Source organism: Arvicanthis niloticus, chromosome 4 (assembly GCF_011762505.2).
Source record: "Arvicanthis niloticus isolate mArvNil1 chromosome 4, mArvNil1.pat.X, whole genome shotgun sequence".
Taxonomy (NCBI): Eukaryota; Metazoa; Chordata; class Mammalia; order Rodentia; family Muridae; genus Arvicanthis; species Arvicanthis niloticus.
Genome location: NC_047661.1, coordinates 67,146,368 through 67,160,749, shown reverse-complemented (window position 1 = coordinate 67,160,749; position 14,382 = coordinate 67,146,368). Strand labels below are relative to the sequence as shown.

At 39.7% G+C, this 14,382-nt stretch overlaps 1 protein-coding gene across 10 annotated transcripts in view; it reads right to left on the bottom strand.

Moving 5' to 3' along the window:
- Arhgef11 (Rho guanine nucleotide exchange factor 11) overlaps positions 1-14,382 on the bottom strand; it is a 123,954-nt gene that overhangs the window by 62,043 nt on the left and 47,529 nt on the right. Inside the window, exon 1 of one of the 10 annotated variants that reach the window (XM_076932635.1) lies at positions 7,501-7,538. The exons of the other annotated variants lie outside the window; for them this stretch is intronic. The gene's annotated coding sequence lies outside the window, so the exon portion shown is untranslated. Of the gene's footprint in view, positions 1-7,500; positions 7,539-14,382 lie in introns of those variants that run through there. 10 annotated transcript variants of the gene reach the window in all.

The following is a 14,382-nucleotide window of genomic DNA, read 5'->3' as shown; positions in this document are numbered from 1 at the left end:
ACAATATAGGAAATATTTGTACTAGATAACACAGAAAACAGAATTTTAGATATCAAGGTATCAAAGGCATGTCTGACTTTGGTTGAGCTTGTCCATGCATAGAAATTAAAACTGAATTCACAATTTCACAGTTTTAATAGGACTAAATGAAGTAGAAAGGCTTAATGAACTTACAGAAGGGAGATCATATGAGCCACTGTGAGGATACCAAATGTGTCAGTCCTCCACTAGAAAAGAATTTAGTCCTATGCAGTGGAGCATCTTCTAAACAAGCAGAGACATGGTAAAGTGTATTGGAAACTACAAATTAGATCCGAGGAATGATTGGCATGTGTTAAGTGGATTTTACCCAGTGTACCTAGGAAAGAATAAGATTCTAACAGTAGTTCTGTTGACATGCAGGGAAGGAAATAACATGTATAGGCATAGGAAAAAGTAAAAGACACAGCAACCTTGGTGAGCTGTCAATGTCATTGTAATAGAGAAAAAAAAAAAAAAAGAAAAAGAATTTAGCAAGAAACAGGACTGAAAAAATTCTCCCAAGACATGAATTTCCAGTCTGCTCTGCTGTCATTAGGAGGATAGTATGGATGAGTGGTTCCCTTGTTCTGGTCTATCTATGTCATATGGCAGCTCTGAGAACTAAGTGAGATCCGGTATTGGTCACAGGCCCTGCAGACTGGCAAGAAACACATCGATGTTAAGAAGCAGAATGACATCAGGACTGGGACAGGTCGCACACATACAATCTTTACATGTAAGGGTTCCGGATTTTACTTACAGGCACAGCAGTATCTAATAAGATCAAACAGAGCTTTAAAAAGGGAAACCTGACTACCAGTGACTAGAGTGTACTGAAGAGAAGACACCAAGGCTCAGAGACTAAGCAGGGCAGAGGACATACACCTGAAGGGCAGCTAGCAATCAGAACATGCCAGAAAGGCAAGTGAAAGAGTCCCAAGGGCAGGCTGCTGGGAGCTCATGTTGGGTGCACTTTCTGGTCTTGCCTTGCACTGAATAATAGCCTGTGTTGAGTCAGAGGCTTATCAACTTACTCTTCCCCCAACCCCTCTTCTAAAATCTCAATGCCCTTAATCAGCTTGAAGAAGTTAAAGAAGAGTCAGCGTCCTTATTCCCTGAGCTTGGGGACTAATGTGGTTAATAATGGTCTGTCTTTCTAGGGAAAAGTAGTGGTTTTGTTGGAACAGGGGGGATTAGCTAGGACTTATTGCATAGCCATAACCTATTGGTAGAAATCTGTATAATTATTATCAAGATGAAGTTATAATTTCTTAAATGGTACAAAATTTACTTTGATTTCAAATTTAAGGTTTTCATTGGTACGAGCCTCTTATTAATATAAAAATGAGATGAATATTGATACTCTCATGGGCATTGTGCCTGTATAACACATTTAGGAATACAAGGCCTAGACCCAGCCCTTTTTTAACTTTTTTTTAACTGATTTGGGATGGTTAACCTATGAGTTAAGGGACTATAGCAAATTCATGGTTTTGAGTTTATTGTTAGGGTGTTTTCCATATTTCATTTAGAAATAGCTGAGAGGAGTGGACAGACAACAGTCCAGGTTACCTTACATGGATAGTTGGTTTTCAAAACATCAGAAGTCCGTAGAACTGACGCTACAAATATTTATATATTAATGTTTATTTTGATTAGAGACCTGTCTGCTCCTGACAGCTTTCTGTCGTGGATTCTAAGAAGAAATTGAGCACCCTTGGAGTTACTCCAGTTGTGTGGTGACAGCCACTAGGCAAGAATTGCCTCTCTCCATCTATAGACAAATTACTGTCCAGAAAAGGACACACATGCAGAATAGTCGACTGATTATATCTGCCTAGACAGAGTAATCAGCCCTTAATAATCCTGCATCACTAAGGTCTGTCAGATGATTCTGGGCCAGAAGGCTGAAGATTTGATGCTCCAACGTTCGGTAGTATAGGGGCTTTTCAGGTGTTCAGCGGTCTCTATAAATTGGCTAAGTTTTAGAAGTTATGTTTAGTGCTTCCCATAACTTCAGTTAACTCAGTCATTCTGGATTTCTGATGGGGTTGAAGACCTATAGTCTCATAGCCAATCCTGGCTATTTACTTTGAGAGAAAAGATCTGAGTAGATGGTTTTCAGCTGACATTCATTCTAAAGCCAAAAAAGCCAGGATCAAAAGTAAGTGTTTTAGTTAGAAGAGATGACAGAGGTTCTGGTTAGTCAACAAAATGATGGACTGGGTATTAGGACTATCTTGTACCTCACTGGTACAATTAGGAATAAGTATGCTCTAAATGTATTTTGAGAGAAAAGTTTTACTTTAACAGGAAGAGTGATATGTAGGAGGAGCTAAGTGGGAAGGAGTACTGAGAGGAAGAGATGGAACAAGGAGAGAAGATGAAGAAGAAGAGAAGCTAGGTGATGAGAGAGAGAAAGAGAGAGGGGACATGGAGGCAGATGTTCACATGTCTCCACCAGTCAAAGATAGTTTTTATATCTAGGTTGGGTATTGGGTTACGCTTCTGATTGAGCATTACCAAACTTATAAATCCTTTGATTAACATTTAAAAAAAATCATATAAAAGCAAAAAGGAAAGGGGGGGCATGGGGCAGGGGTGTTCTAGGGAGGGGAAATGTGGAAAGGGGATGGCATCTTAAATGTAAATAAAATATAAAATAAAATTAAATTAAAAATCTCAAAAAAAAAAAAAAAAAAGAATAATAGCCTGTGTTAAAGAGTACTGGCCAAACTGTACTTGATTCATACTAAAATATGCTGTAAAAGTAAAATATACACCAGATTTCAATAATTTAGTGTAAAAAAATGGTCTCAATAATACTTTTTTTCCACCCAAGACAAGGCTTATCTGTATATCCCTGGCCAGCCTGGAACTCTTCTGTAGACTATGCTGGCCTTGAACTCAGAGATCTACCTGCCTCTGCATCCTGAATGCTGGGATTGAAGGGCCACCACCAACATATTGAAATGACAGCATTCTGAATGTAATGGGCTAAATGAAATGCATACCATCAAAATTAATTATACCCATCTCTTGCCACTTTTCATGTGGCTACTATAAAATTTAAACCACACAGTGACTTCTACTTTGTGAACCATGCTCTGCTCTTTTCTTCAATCAGAGCCTCTAACCAGAGCATTCCTATGGCGCCTGGCAGGTATTTCTTGCCATGAATCTGCCATGGAGCTACACTCCTGGGGATGCACTCCATGTACACTATACTTCTAGGCTGGTTGGTCTGAGACGTCCTGAAGGTTAACTTCTACTCCTGGCACTCAAAACCTGCATTGCCCACCTACCAGAAAACTAGGTAGGGTGTCTGCAGCTCCTCTGCCCACATCCCCCTCTGCCCACATCTCCTGTCAATCCCACAGACATTCCCCTCCCAGCCTCCCTCTCCCCATTTATTGCTTTCTCCAAGCCCCCAACTCCAACAAGTACTCTCTGTTAACCCAGACCATTCCTGCCAAGGAAGCAGGTAGGTTGTCTGTAGATTTCCCCATCTCTTCTGTGCTTTTAGATCCAATATACCAATCTCATTCCCAGAGCTATTAGCAGACCTCTGGGGTGATCCCTCTTCACTGTCTCCCCGGTTCCAAGGAGATGAAGTAAGCAGATCCTGGTTGAACACTCTGCTTTCCTCCCTCCTGTGAACCCCTTCAGACCCTTAGCCTATGCTCATTCCTAAGTGTCAGCTTTCAATACCCCAGAAACATTTTACCAGTAACTCCTAGTAGTCATGATTATCAGATCCAAAGAAAAATTTCTACTAGGCAACACACATCTAGAGAAAAAACAGAAACCAAGGAATAAAACCCCCACCTAACAAAGACAAATGCAGAAATCAGCATCTCTATGCATAACCATCCTAACCCCAGATGCCTAGATGCCAGTGTAAAAACACAATCAGTGACGACAGTGTGTCTCCACTAGAGCCCAGTTATTCCACCACAGCAGGCCATAAAGAGTCCAACATAGGTGAAGCACAAGAAAAAAAAAACCTTAAAACTGCCTGTATGAAGATGACAAGAGATCTTTAAAGAAGAGTTTAATAAATCCCTTGAAGAAATTCAGGAAAACACAAACACTGGAAGGAAATGAATAAAACTTTTCAAAACCCGAAAATGGAAATAGAATCAATAAAGAAAACCCAAACTGAGAGAATTCTGGAAATGAACATTTAGAAATTTGGATAGGAACTATAGAGGCAAGCTTTACCAACAGAATAAATGAGATAGAAGAGAGACTCTCGGGCACTGAAAATACACTAGCAGTAACTGATATGTCAGTCAAAGAAAATATAAAATTTAAAAAATCTTGACATAAAACATCTAGAAAATCTGGGACACTGAAAAGACCAAACCTAAGAATAGTAGGAATAGAATTCCAACTCAAAGGCTCAGTATTTTTTGTTTTGTTTTCTTCATTTGTTTGTTTTTCAAGACAGAGTTTTATTGCATAGCCATGGCTGTTCTAGACCTCAATCTGTAGACAAGGCTGACCTCAAACTCAGAGATCTAATCTGACTGTCTCTGCCTCTTGAATGCTGGTATTAAAGGCATTCACCACCACTGCCTAGCAATGAGGAAATATTTTCAACAAAATTATAGAAGAAAATGCCTATAAAGGTACAAGAAACACAGATCAAATAGGTTGAACCAGAAAAGAAAGTCCTTTCAGCACATAATAATCAAAACATTAAACTAAACTAACAGAACAAAGAATATTAAAAGCTGCAAAGGAAAAAGACCAAGTAACATATAAAGGAAGACCTATTAGAATTATATGACTTCTCAATGGAGACTCTGAAGGGCTTCAATAGATGTGTTGTAGACTGTTGTAGATGTGTTATAGACCACAGATGTCACCCTAGAGTATTATACCCAGCACAACTTTCAATCACCATAGATGGAGAAATTAAGATATTCCATGATAAAGTCAAATTTAAACAATATCTACAAATACAGCCCTACAGGGGGAAAAAAAAAAACCCCTCCAGCCTAGTGAGGTTAATTACACCCATTATACAGAGAATAAATAATCTCACATCAGCAAAATCAAAATGGAAAATGTACCCACTCAACACTACTACCACTGCCACCAAACAACAAAATAATCAACAACCAGAAATCAACAATTGTTAGTCATTGGTATCTCTCAATATAAATGGTTTCGAGTTCTCAATAAAAAGACACAGACTAACAGAATGGATGCAAAAACAGGATCCATCCTGCGGCACTCAAGAAAAACACCTGAATATCAAGGATAGACATTACCTCAGAGTAAAGGGTTGGTAAAAAACTTTTTTTTTTTTTTTTCCCCATGAGACTCGGGCAGAGTCACACGGGGAAAGCAGGATTAGAACTGGGAGAGAGCAAAGGGCATGGGCTCGCCCTCTGCAGGAAGCCTGCCTAAGCCTCTGTGCCACAGCTCATTCGCTGGTAAAAGACATTCTAAGCAAATGAACCTAAGAAACAAGCTGGCGTATCCATTTTAATATCTAACAAAATAGACTCAAGCCAAAATTAATCAAAAAAGCTGAGGAAGGAATTACATATCCATCAGAGGAAAAATCCACCAAGGTGACATTTCAATCAATTCTTAACAACTATGCCCCAATTACAAGAGCATCAAGTTTGTAAAAGAAACACTACTACAGCTTAAATCATATATTGATCCTCACACACTGGGTCACAGACTCCCAATAGTGGGAGACTTTAATACCCAACTCTCATTAATGGACAAGTCATCCAACAACTAAACAGAGAAATACTGGAGCTAACAGACATTATAAAAACCAAACGAATCTAACAGATATCTACAGAACATTTCATCCATACACAAAAGAATATACTTTCTTCTCCACGCCTCATACTTACCTTCTCCAAAATTGACCACACAAAGCAAGTTTCAACAGATATAAGAAAATTGAAATAATTCTCTATACTCTTTCAGACTTCCATGAATTAAAGCTGGGTATCAACAACAACAGAAACCTTACAAATGCATGAAAACTGAAAGACTATTGAAACTGGGTCTAAGCAGAAATAAGAAAGAAATTAAAGATTTTCTGGAATTTGATGAAAAGGAATACACAACATGCCCAAACTTGTGGTGCACTGTGAAGTGGTTCTAAGAGGCAAGTTTTAAGAGGCACGCCACACACACACACACACACACTGGAAAGCTCTCATACTGACAACTTAACAGCACACCAGAAAGCTCTGGAACAAAAAGAAATAATCACACCCAAGAGTACTACATAGCAAGAAATAATCTGAGGGCTGAACTCAATAAAATCGAAACAAAGAGAACAATTAAAAAAAAAAAATCAATGAAACAAGGAGTTGGTTCTTTGAGAAAAAGCATCAAGATAAACAAACCCTTATCCAAACTTGCTAAAAGGCAGAGAGAGAGAGAGAGAGAGAGAGAGAGAGAGAGAGAGAGAGACTCTCCAATGAACAAAATCAGAAGAAATAAAAAGGGAGACATAACAACAGACATGAAGGAAATTCAGAGAATCTTCAGAATATACTTTAAAAACATGTAATCCACAAAATTGTAAAGTCTAAAAGAAATGGATAATTTTCTCAATAGGTACCTGTGATGGTTTGTATATGCTTGGCCCAGGGAGTGGCACTATTAGATGGAGTGGCCCTGTTGGAGTAGATGTGTCATTGTGGGTATGGGCTTTAACATCCTCATCCTAGCTGCCTGGAAGACAGTATTCTGCTAGCAGCCTTCAGATGAAGATAGAACTCTCAGTTCCTCCTGCACCATGCCTGCCTGGATGCTGTCATGTTCTTGCCATGATGATAATGGACTGAACTTCTGAACCTGTAAGCCAGCCCCAATTAAATGTTTTCCTTATATGAGTTGCCTTGGTCATGATGTCTGTTCATAGCAGTAAAACCCTAACTAAGACAGTACCACTTACCAAACTTAAATAAGATCAAATAAGCAAAGTAGACCTATATCCCCTAGTGAAATAAAAGCAATCATTAAAAGCCTCTCAACCAAGAAAAGCTCAGGGCCAGATGGTTTTAGCCCAGAGTTTTACCAGACTTTCAAAGAAGAGTTAACACCAAAATTACTCAAATTATTCTACAAAATAAAAACAGAAGGAGCATCACCTAATTCATTCTATGAGGCCACAGTCACCCAGACACCCATACCACACAAAGACCCAACAAGAACAAGAATTTCAGGCCAATTTCCTTTATGAATACAGATACAAAAAAAAACAAAAAAAAAAAAACAAAAAAAAAAAAAACAAAACAAAAAACAAAAAAAAAAACTCAATAAAATACATTCAAACTGAATGAATCTTCAACAAGTGGTGCTGGTCAACTGGATGTCTCCATGTAGAAGAATGCAAATAAATCTCTATGTATCAATGTGCAAAAAATTCAAGTCCAAAACCCAATACACTCAGCCCAATAGAAAAGAAACTGGAGATAGTCTTGAACTCACTGGCACAGGAGAAGACTCCTTGATCAGAAAGAACACTGACAGCACAGGCACCAAGATTAACAAGATAGATGTCTTGAAACTGAAAAGCTTCTGTAAGGCAAAGGACAGCATCATCTGGACAAAGTGACAGCCTGCAAAATGGGGAAAGCTTTTTACCAACACCACATACAAAATATATAAAGAAGTCAAGAAACTAGATATCAAAAAACAAATAATCCAATTAAAAATGGGGTACAGATCTAAATAGAGACTTCTTAATAGAGTACACTCAAATGGCCGAGGAACACTTAAAGAAATGTTCAACATCCTTAGCTATTGGAGAAATGCTAATCAAAACTACTTTGAGATTCCATCTTACATCTCTCAGAATTACTAAGGTAGATATAAAACTGATAGCTCATGTCGGTGAAGTTGTAGAATTGGGGAATACTCAGTCCTTGCTGGTCGGAGTGCATTCTGTACAGCTATTATGGAAATCAATATGGCAGTTCCTCAGAAAGTTGGGAATTGATCTACATCTAGACCCAGCTATATCCATCCTTGGACATACACTAAAAAGACACTTCATCCTACCACAAGGACACTTGCTCAACTACGTTCATAGTAGCTTTATTCATAGTACCCAGAAACTGGAAACAACTTATATGTTGCTCAACAGAAGAATGGATAAAGAAAATGTGGTACATTTATACAGTGGCGTATTACCCAACTGTTAAAAATAATAATATGAAGTTTGCAGGCAAATGGATGGAATTAGAAAAAAATCATCCTGAGTGAGGAAACCCAGAGAGAGAAAGATGGTATGTGTTCACTTATATGTGGATATTAGCTATTTGATAGGTAATCAATCTACAATCTGTAGACCCACCAGAGGTTAAGTATAGAAGAAAGGACTGGGTGGGGGAAGGGTTGGAAGGGCAGGAGATAGAGATCTCCCTGGGAGAACAGATTTTATGGTGAACTGGCGGCAACTGAGGAGGGGACTGGAAGGACTGGGTAGGGAGGCAGGGGAGATAGGGCTGAGGAAGGAAATGCAGAGACAGAGACAGACAGAGGGACAGCTGGAACTGAGGGGCATTTGAGGGATGATATGGAAGCCTAGTGTATTGGAAACTAAGTAAAGTATATGAAGGTAATCCTATGAAGTCTCCTAATAATGGGGGAATTGGAGTCCTAACTGGCCATCTCTTGCCACTAAACAAGGCTCCCAGTACCAGGATTAGGCTGCATTCAACTGAGTTGTTGGCTAAGGAGGGGAGGTCCCATAGAAATCCCCAAACAACTCAGGCTGTTACCAAGACAATGGGTTACTCTCAGTAAATGGGGAGCAGAGCTCCACTGCTGAGGACAATACCCACACAGCTCACTGAACATGGAGAAGTTGAGCTGGTGCCTACATGGAGCCTTTACCCCTACATTCTAGTGTCTTTGGTATGGAAAGCTACTCTGCAGGCTACCAAAAAAGAAACATATACAGCAACCCAGCTATAAAACCCTTGACCTGCCTTCAAGATATGACACAGAACTTGTGGGAGTAGCCAATGTTTGATTTCACTTAAGGCCCATTCCATGAGATGGATCCCATAACTGACACTGCTTGGGTGTCTTAGTTAGGGTTTTACTGCTGTGAATAACACCGTGAGCAAGGTAATTCTTATAAGGATAACATTGGGACTGGATTACAGGTTCAGAGGTTCAGTCCATTATTGCCAAGGCGGGAACATGGCATCATCCAGGCAGGCATGGTGCAGGAGGAGCTGAGAGTTCTACATCTTCATTTGAAGGCCACTAGGAGAAGACTGACTCTTCTACACTGGGTGGAGCTTCAAGGCCCACCCCCACAGTGACACACTTCCTCCAACAAGGCCACAGCTTTAAACAGTGCCACTCCCTGGGCCAATTCAAACCACCACACTGGGTAACCAAGAAACAAAGATTAGATAGCCCAGAAACCTAGGGTAAAACCAAACACTAGTGTTTGTTTGTTTTGTTTTAAAGAAAAGAAAAAAGGACCAATACAATGATTCCTAATGATAAATCTGCTCAACTCATAGATCGGTGCTTTATTCAATCATCATCAGAGAAGCTTCCTTCTGCAGCAGATAAAACAGATACCAAGACTCACAGGCAGATATTATGTGGAGAGTCTTTGGAACAAACTGCTCTAAATGGGATGCATCTATCACCCTCTCCCAACTCACCACACTCTTAGAGTTCAGGGAACCCAGAGGATGAGGAGGCAAGAAGAGTGTAAAAGCCAGAGGGGATGAAGGGCACAAGAAGAATACGGCCCTCTTAATCAGTTGAGCAAGGTTCAAATAACTGTAACAAAGACCAAAGCAGCAAACACAGGGCCTGCCTACACGGTCTACACCACGTCCTCTTCATATATATTATAGCTTTCAGTTTAGTATTTTTATGGGACTGCTAAACAGGTGAAAGAGTGGCTCTGATTCTTGTGCCTGATCTTGGGGCTCTTTCCTTTCTGTTGGGTTGTCTTGTTCAGCCTTGATGTGATGGTTTTTATTGTATGTCACCATTTTATTTTGTTGTGTTTGGCTGTTATCTCTTAGAAACCTGTTCTCTTCCAAAGAGAGACAGAAATGGGAGAGGGAATATATGTAGTTGGATTGCTATGGAATGACGGGGGATCTGGGAGGGGTGGGGAGGAATGGATATGATTAAAATGCATTGTACTCTTAAAGAAAAAAATAAAGCTATAATGTAACTAAAAACAAAGAAAAATTAATGAGCATATACAGAGGGAAGAGAGAGCTTATACACATTTCTAGTATGAGTTGAAACTAAAGCAGCCACTGTGGAGGACCAAATGAGGCTGCTTTAGTTGATAAGAGTTGAACTATCCTCTGGGCCATCTGTATGTCTTCTGAAACATTCTAAAAGTATGTAAATCAGCAAAGCTTAGAGCTACTTGCTCATCCATGTTTATCAAAGAATTATTCAGAATATTCAATTTATGGATGTAGCCTAGATACTTGTTAAGAGATGAATAAATAAAGGAAAAATATCATACTAAAAAAACCCTCAAAACAACAACAACAAAACCCCCACAACCCAAATCAGGATTACTCTGGGGTATGCATAAGTCTCTTTACTCTCGATCTAACACTACAGGGCCTTGCAGCTTTTATTAGCTGAGACTCACACTTTTCTTATCTTTTCTTTCTAATTAGCACACAATGGACTACAGAGATGGTTCAACAGTCAACAGTTAAGAGAATGGCTGCTTTTCTGGAGGACCCAGGTTTGATTTCCATCATCTATATGACAGCTCACAATTGTTTATAACGCCAGTTCCAGGAGCATGTGTGGGTACTACACACACACACACACACACACACACACACACACACACACACACACACACGCACTGTGCAGAGAGATCCACATCTACAAAACAAACAAATCTCTAAAAAGTAAAATTAGCACACAGGTATTAGATAGCACTACAGGGTTGCTTGTGTGTGTGTGTGTGTGTGTGTGTGTGTGTGAGAGAGAGAGAGAGAGAGAGAGAGAGAGAGAGAGAGAGAGAGAGAGAGAGAGGAGTGTGTGTCAGAGGTTGATGCCAATTTGTTTTCCTCAATTGTTCCCCACCTAATGTATATTGAGACAGAGCCTCTCACTAGAACCCAGAGCTTGCTGGTTTGGTGAGTCTAGTTAGCCATCTTCTTCCATGGATTCTGTTTCTGCCTCTTGCATGCAGTAATTTCAGGAGGGCTTCCACATCTAGCTGACATTCATGTGGGAGCTGGGGAATCAGAATGCCAGTCTTCCACTTTGTGATTTACCCACTGAACCATCTCCCTAGCTCTCTTCCCATGGGCTCTACTTTATTTGTTACATATTCCTCCTATAAAGCTCACTGTCTGAGCCTTGTCTGGGAATTCGAATTATGATCAAGGAGCAATGTGGTGGCATGTGAAGTTAGACAGTATAGGTTTGCGTCCTAGTTTCACATTTGATATCTGTGACTTAAGGCAAATAATTTACTTTCTGTATGTTTTTCTTATCTATAAAACTATAATACTAACTAACCATCATGCAGTGCTGTTTTAAAAACTGGCACAGCCAGGTGGATCTTGAGTCTGATGCCAGACTGTCTGCATAGTGAGCTCCAGACCATCTAGGGCTACATACACAGTGAGATGCTGTCTTAAAACCAAACAGGACCAACATAATTAATAAGTATCTATCTGATGTATGGCATACAGCAATACTTTATAAAAGGCTGCTATTCTTGTTATGGAGCCTGAAGACAAACATAATTAGTTTGCTGCTGCCAAAGCAATTATAACCTGTCCTGCAAAACAAAATACATGAATTGAATTATCCAATACAAATATGCCCATCTTACAGATATCTGAAGTAGATGGCTCACTACTGTCCATCATATTTAATCCACATTAATTTGTTTTTTGTTGTGTCCTTCAGCAAACAACTGCCTCTGATTAAAAGTTATCTCAAGATAGTATCTGGCGATCAGGAGACCGGTGTGTTGGTACCAAATCTGCCACTTAAGGGCTGTACAGTTTGACATCATAATCAAATCAAGTTTCAGAAGATCTAAGATCTGGCAGGGGCAGTGGAGGCAGACAAAGCCCAAGGGGAGGAAACCACTGAGACTGCCATAGGAGAGAGGAGCAAACCCTGAAAGCAAGTGGGTAGGGTTCAGTGAGACAGCTGGGTTCTAGACCAACTCTGCCTGTCTTTTTGTATGCCCATGAAAAGGCAGAAGAAAATGATAAATAATAAGCTTTAATATGAAGTAGGTACTCATGAGTTCATGGTGAGGTGACCCTGCTGCTTTCTTCTACTGATGAAGAAAATAAGACAGAACTATTCATTGTTCCTTAGTTTGTCACCCCTTCAGTGAGAGGTTGAGATGGATTATTATAGGTTCTTTCTTGTGCTAATACTGCACTATGCTTCATCCCTCTTGGATTTTCCAACTTAAACATATATCTGATGGTCAGGACACTGACTGAAGGCCAACCATGGAAAAATTGAATCCGTTTCTCTAGCAGCCAGAATCTTACAGCTCTCGTTACAGTTCTATCAGCAAGAGATCCACTCTGGTTCTCTCTGATTTTTACCATCCCTTCAGGCTGACTGTATTGAAACATGGCACTATTTGTAGAACTAATTTGCCACGCCTAAAATAATCTCTGCAACAAACTCAGATTGTATCTTCCTGACTGTAGATGGAAAAGGCAGGCTGCAAATCAAGAGAATTCACCATCCTTGTCATCCAGGCTTTTCAAGTCTGCAGAGCTAGTTGGTCCACATAAAGAGGAAATCAGCTGCCGTCTTCTATTGGGGGGATTCCAATGCCGTTTTGTGGGAAGACAAGGAGTTGTAGAACCATAAATATGGTTCTTTCCATATTTATGACACATACACATATACACATGCACACACATGCTCTTTTCTTTTGAATCAAATTTTATTTTGAGAAGAACAATGAAAAGAGTATTAAGACAAGAGTTACTGGTTCAAGGAGGTGGCCTTATAATACCTTCCATAGATTAACATGAATAAGCATTTGCCTCAGAGCATGCAATTTGACTAAGTTTATTATCAGGTAGCAGAGATGTTTAAATATGGTATACTATGGGTCTGAGAATTTGGAGTATAGTCTTAGTTCTGAAGTGTAGTTCAAATGTGAGGTGTGCTAGGGTGTAATGGATAGAAGAAGAAATGAATGAGCAACACAGATTGATCTTTCCCAGGGACCAGAACATACATTGATTTTATCCAGGCACAAATCACATAATGATTTTTTTTTAAATGACAACAAAGGCCCCCACAGACTATGGAAATAACAGTACTTTAGCTTGAAAAACACTAGTCCACAAAAGTAACATCTAGAAGATAGACCTGGATGGACAGGGAGAGGCAGAGGCAGTTGAGCAAAGCCATCCCCTCAGCCCTTAGTGGTCTCCACTGAGTGCTGTCTAATGCATGGACACATCCTGAGAAGGGTGTCAGCTCATTTCATTGCTGTTTGAACATCATAGTGTACTTAGACAAAAGATGGTTACAACATCACTGGGTAATAATGTCTTACAGAACCACCATCAGAAATGTGGTTTGTGGATGATTAAAGCCTCAATATGTGGTGTCTAAATATACTCTCAATGAAAACGTGTTGAATGATGAGTGACTAACTTTGAAATTCAAACTTTTTCCAATCCCAGGCCTCCAGATTTTTTACTATTGCCCTTCAGCACAGTTTTCTAAGGCTGAATTCAAATACAACCATTTCCAATAAGCTATCCTAATTAGTCCAACTTCCCCCAAAGACGTTTTCAGAAAGAAAATTAATTGTTACTGAGTTTTGAGTTGATACTGCATTTATTTCAAATTATCTCATCAATATTGATCATATCTCTGGCTAACTATATAATCAACAACTTAAGAGCCACAATTCTGCTTGCCATATCCTACACTGACCAACCCACAGTGCTGAGCACAGGCCTGGCAAACACTCATATGGTAATGCTGAAAGCAGAAGGCAGACTGGTTTCAAGCACTTACTGAAATAAAGCAGACTTACAAGCGCAGGCTCCTGAGCTTCCCTGTCTACAGCTTTAAATGCCCCAGACCCTTATTGGCTATGTGACCTAAAGGAGCTGACTTAACTTCTTGCCAAAGCGTCCTTGTCCATAAACTAGAGATAATGATAGCACCACCACCTTGGATCTCCAAGACTGGGTTATTTTAAAACACATCCTTAAAATGCTCAGGCCAGGGCCTGGCACTGGTAACTTTCAACTCATTCTTTTTTATCCTATTCAACTCTCATAATGTCCCCTGAGTGGATACAATTTGACTATTTTACCCCTGAGGTAGCAGGACTAT